Source organism: Haemaphysalis longicornis, unplaced genomic scaffold, assembly GCF_048455015.1.
Source record: "Haemaphysalis longicornis isolate Haplotype H1 unplaced genomic scaffold, Haemaphysalis longicornis Haplotype H1 scaffold_10, whole genome shotgun sequence".
Taxonomy (NCBI): Eukaryota; Metazoa; Arthropoda; class Arachnida; order Ixodida; family Ixodidae; genus Haemaphysalis; species Haemaphysalis longicornis.
Window position 1 is genome coordinate 122,958,397 of NW_027526204.1, and position 6,084 is coordinate 122,964,480.

A 6,084-nucleotide genomic window follows, 5' to 3' on the forward strand; every position below is an offset into this window, starting at 1 on the left:
GATCCTTATGAGGTTAGGCGTCTCAAGTGCCGCGAAACAAGACTAGAGATGTAAGTACTATTCATAAAATTCTGAGAGGCGCAAAAAAAAAACAGGTTTTTCCAGAAAAATATGAAAAATTGAAGAAAGACGATTCCGCACAGATCTATAAAAAATTCGACACACTTCTTTAGGCGACATCTTTAGAAGTCTCATAAAACGCGAAAAGTGACCGTAGTTGCTGGCGACATTAAGAACGAAACCAAATTACGCCCAGTGGAAAATGACGGGAAACGTTTCTGTAGTTCTGTCGTATTTTCGCGTGTCGTACTGTCGCCTTGTCGTATTCGTGTCGTGTCGGGATTCTGGTGTTCTGTCGTGTGCCGCATTCCTGTCCTCATTTTTATGTTCCGTAGTGCCGAATTCCTGACCTGCCGTGATCCTGATTTTCCCTCAGCAGTTGTACATGGTTTGAATGTTACCGCCAATTCTGAAGAGTAGCGTAAATGGCAGTTCCGTTTTGACTACAGGAATGCTTGTCGTTGAGAAAATCGACTTTGCGGTTACGACAGAAATGTGTGCCGTAACAACAAATGACTTTGTCGTAGCAACAGGACTCCTGTTGTCCCAACAAAGTTGTTTGTCGTACAACTGGAATTCTTGTTAGGTTTTTGTGACATTCCTGTTGTGATTTTAGACTGTTCGGACGCTGTAAAAAGAAAATAAGTAAAGAATATACATAGAAACTTATTTGGGTTCGACTGGGATATGAACCCGGGTCGTCAAGAGCCAAAGCCAAGTGTGGTAACTACAGCCCTAACCCTGTACCCTGCAAGTATGGAACAAGAATTATCCGGATGCGTGCCGCATGACAGGTGAACGTGACGCCGCCGCCCATAGAGTTTCATACTAATATCCACTAGAGGGATATCTGGCGCCACTGTCTATGGGAGCCGCGCTTCAGCGAGCGTTCCGTCATGTACCGGCCAGGCACGTTCCACTTGTCGTTGCCATGGCCCATAAACAGGCTGAAAAGTTGCCTCTGGCTTCAAAAAAGCGACAATATTACTCTAAAATATTTTGAAATTTGTTTCGTTATTACAAAATTGAACTTCCAGAAAGATTTACTTGTGAGTAGTTATTTAGAAGCTTTATGCATGATGCAGAAGAAAAAAATGTGACCTTTCTGGCTTCGAGACAAAAAAGAAGCCATATGGCTAGCTAAGCCAAGTAGGCGGTGGCTTGCGATTGCAGCGCCAGATTTCCCTCTAGTATATATTAGTATGAAACTCTATGGCACCACCAGCACAAAGCAGCAGTGAAGAACTCTTCGACCATCGCTGGCTTTCGCCTTCGTATCACTTACGAGAGTGCTTAAGTGCCCGATAAACTTTTCCGTTAACATTGAAAAGAATATAATTTTTACATGGTGCCCCACAAAAGTCCCAGCAGAGCTTCCGCTCCCAAAATGTCCGCGCGATTTTACGTCAAGGCATTGATTTCAGAAAACATTACCCTCACCACCGATTGGTAACATCACAACAAATTTGCCCGGTGGAGCTGTGTTTTTTTTTTCTTTTCAATATTATCCTAGTTGAAAAAAAATATAAAAAAACCCTGTTTTTTCCTAGTGATTTTTTTAACCGTTAAACAAGACAGACATTTATTACTTTCTTACTTTAAGTTCCATATAGGACCAGAAATCGTCACGCGAGACACCTTAAATTAGCCAGATTCTCCTAAAGTTCCGCCTGGAAAGGTTCACCTTGACTAAGGATGTGATTAATACGCTGAACATGCTGCGCCGGTACACGTATATCGACAGTACTGTTCGTTCTCGTGGATCCTGGTTGAGTCGACCAAAAAAAGTTCATATTTGAGTCCTTTCGGTCACGCAGTCACAAGCTTGTTGACAAAATGTTACATTTTGTCACAGTAGGACACATTTTGCGCCAAGAGCTAAGACATTTCTCTTAGACCATTCAACATTCCTCTTTAATGAAGGCCATGACGACAAAACACAACTTTGTTCAGTTCGGAAGAACTAGGCTTTGGTAACTCACTGCGCTCCATTGCATTCGCGAAAGACGTTTTTAAAATAAAAACACGCTAAAAGTATTGAAAACTTTAAAACTACGTGCTACAGTAACGTTATACGTGAAGGGATGACATATTATGCGGAAGCGCTAAAAACATTTTCATTAGTGCTTCAACGGCATGTTCGCATCCAATTGATGCTATCAAACGAAACTAGGGGGCGATTTTCCAGTCGTTCTTGATGGTGGTGGCTTAAGTCGGCGGCCGACAATCGCACAAACAAAATTCAGTGACGTCATTAAAAATTGCTGGAAAGTGGCTGGGGAGTCGTCACTACTTCACGTGTTTCATTTATTATCTCGATTATTTCTTGGAAGCTTGCGATACGAGTGGTGTCATTGTTATCGGGACAAAGTGGTCTTTGTAAATAACCAAACTTCTATTTTCTCTTCACGGCTCCTTTAATGCCTTCTTTGCCCCACAGTTACGAGAGCGCCCGGCTTTTGGTAAGTCAAAATTAAACGAAAGACGTCCACCTATGTTATTCTCCGCTATACATTTTGTGAGCATCACGAAACTTTTGATTCTGGGGGCGTTATACAACGAACTGCTAACGAATATAGCTCCCATATCTCATTTGTTTCACAGTACGGATTCGTAAATGAGTTTTACCTTGCTTTAAACCATGCATTCAATTAGGAGTGATACGGTAAAGTTTCGAAAGAACGCCCACCCACATTCCAGAGACCTCCGTATTCATAGTAACAGCGCTAAAAACACGAGACAAAGAGAAGAGGGCAAAAACACAGTGTTCGTGCCCTCTTTTCCTTGTCTCGTGTTAGCCCTGTTACTATGAATATGTACCAACTCGCCCAATCTTCCGTTTTAGCTTCATCCAGAGACCTCAAGTGAAAAATACGGGACGGGCGATCTTTCGGGTGAGGTGCGAAAAACTACAAGAACTGGCCGCACTGCCAACCGAAACTGCGGAGATATCACGAAAAAACCCCAGATGGGCGAACTTTCGGCTCAAGTGCGGAAAAGACAAATAAGTGACCGCATCAACATATGATATGATTCTCGTTTATTTTCTTCAGTCATCGGCGCTAAAGCCTCTGATTTTAGGGGGTGGGTGATCTTGGGGTATTTTAGTAAATTGAATATTTCACCCCTAAAGGGGGAGGGGGGGGGGGCTATGTTTCGGGGTGAGCGTCTGGTCGGAACTTACCGGTAAGTGAAGCGGGAGCAGAAATTTCCCTTGCATGTCCGTCAACAGTTTTCCTTGCTTATCATTCTCCGCAGCTATTCTATTGCGCTCGCTCCGACACCTTGAGAGTGTGAATCATCGCAATCCTGCCGGTACTAGTGGGTACACTTATCACAGAGAATTGTTGGTCCCGATACTGTTCCCGGCAGGCGACTGGCGCCACTGCGCGCGCGCAGAGGTGGCGAAACTGGCTGTGCGCATGCGCGGGTGCACCGACCGTGTGCCTGGCGCCGTACCGGGACCGGTTCTCCGTTCTGCTATAACTTCCTAGTGGCCAGCACATGCGGAGGGGAAGCAGCTGCCAAAATGGGCGACACCCCTGTAAAGGGTGCACTGCCGCACAACGACTCACACTGCGGTAAAGCCCGACGCAAGCGCGTCATCATTGGTTGCGGACCTGCACGACAGTGACGACTACCGCAAGATAGTTCAACAGCCCGGCAAGGGGCAAACACGGTTACCACGACAATACCACGACAGAACGCGAGTAGCGTTCTGAAGCTACGGCCCTCTGAAACGACGGGGCTGCCGCCCAAGTGAGTTACGCCCCTGTAAAGAGAGCACCACCGCACACTGACGAGTACTGAGGTAAAGCAAGACGCGACCGCGTTAGCTACGGCGGCAAACTTGTATGACTGACTGCCCCAGGGGGGTGCGACGGCCCCAGGGGGGTGCGACATCACATCACTGCGACTTATACTGCGGTAAAGCGGTGGCTACGAGCTTGTGGTACGACAAGGCCGCCACCAAGTGGGTTACGCCCCTTCGAAAAGTGCACCATCGGCCAAAACAACACTCCGGTGTGCTTTTGTTGGTTGCGAAGTTGTGTGAGAGAACGGCTCCTGCTGAGGTGTGACACATGCCCAGTAAAGCAGGCCAACCTTCCTCGCAGCGAGTATTGAGGTAAAACAGCAGGCGAATATCCACACTGAGCCGCAACAATACGAAAAAAAAAAAAGAATGGACACCCTCGCGCCCTGCGAAAGTGGGTGTCCAGCGCAGCTGTTGTAAACCACTACACATGCCGATGGGGGAGGGTATGAAATGCTCCCCGTTGTCTCGGCGGGCTTGTCGCTTGCGCTCGGCTTCTCTGGAGGCAAATGCTGGGTCCTGACGCATGCGTTCGGCGTCTTTGGCGAGAACTGCTGGGTCCTGCCTGGCATGGCGCATGCGCTAACCCTCGAATGAAGTCAACCCCCTCCCCTTTCGAGAGCAGCGGGAAACTTAATCGTTACCAGAACACATGGAGGCGGAAAGGGAAGGGGGAGGGGGGTGGGGCTCCCATTGTTCACCGACGCCTTATCATTCATCACGCGGTTTCGATGCTTGTTTTGTGGGGTTACTTCTCCTTTACACGAATACTGAGCTCTATACTGGACGCCTGATTAGCCTGACCTATGCACTCGGCGTCTTGGGTGAGAATTTCTGGGTCCTGCCAGGGGTTTTGTTTATGACACGAAGTTTTCCGACCGACTAGAGGCTAACAGCTTCGCTGCAAAACGCGAAGTGATACCGCGACGTAATGTAACATGACAGCGCAGCTATGGTAGTAGGAAGCAAATAACAGGACAAAGCAGCCGCTCGCTCAGGCGTATTGCTAGACCGACCTATGCGGCTAGCTAAATGTTAGCACATGCTACGGTCCCTGCTTTTAATGTGAAGTTATTATGCGCTCTATTGGGCGACCAACCCGGCGTTGTGAGTAGCGGATGGCTCCGAAAAGCCAAGTCCCTTTCAATAAAAAAGAAGCCATGGAAGAATCGGGAATCTAACCCAGGGACACACGCTGACAGACAAGTGTCTTAACCACTACAAGACGCCTACACCACATGGAACAAAGCCTTCATAAGTCTGCTTACGTGCGCTAAATGCAAAACTATTCTGGCTTGTCCTGGCGATACTTTACTATGACATCGCGCGCGTCCTTTCAGGGTTACTCAAGGGTTACTCAAGCGCTACTCAAGCTAGATATATTCGCTTACCACTCCCACTGCCTCGCCACCTATCTCAAACCGCTGTCCTGTCCCGAGGTTATTCGTCATTGTTTTAGTTTTCTGAATATTATTTTCAGGCCCACGGTTCACCTCTGTTTGTCCAGTGCGGTAAGCATGCTTTGCAATTTGTCCCCTGAGTTACTTAGCAAGGCAACGTCAGCAGCAAATCTGGGGTTACCAAGGTATTGTCCATTAACCCTTGGGCAGGGCATGTAGTGCGAAGGCAAGATAACCGTTGGTTATTAAGAGTAACAGAGTGGATCCAAGCGTGGCAAGGGGCGGCAGAAAGTTAGATGGGCAGATGAGGTAAAGAAGTTTGCGGGGATGAATTGGTCGCAGTTAGCACAGGACCGGGACAATTGGAGATCTATGGGATAGGCCTTTGCCCTGTGGTGGGCGTAGACAGGCTGGTGATGATGGTGATGAAGACGATAAACCTAAGAATGGGTCCTAAAAGGCCGCCCTTGGAAAACCCAATTTAAAAGTTTAACACATCGAATGAACGGTGACTAAAACGTGTCCTGAGCTCGTAATATAGCTGTTGGGTAAAATTGAACCCGTGCTAGTACTAGTAGTAGCAGCAGCAGCAGCAGCAGCAGCAGCAGTAGAAGTAGTAGTAGCAAGGAATATCGATTGCGCATAAAGTTGAGGTAAGAGGACTGCGGGTCAGCCTCCTTTGGCCAGGAGGCCGCATTTTTGTTTGCATATCAATTCTTCTGTCTAAGTAGCATGCGCATACGTCATCACTGGCTGTTGCACAGAAGTCCTGTATAGTACCGTTTTCATAATAGTGAGTCCAGTTCAAAG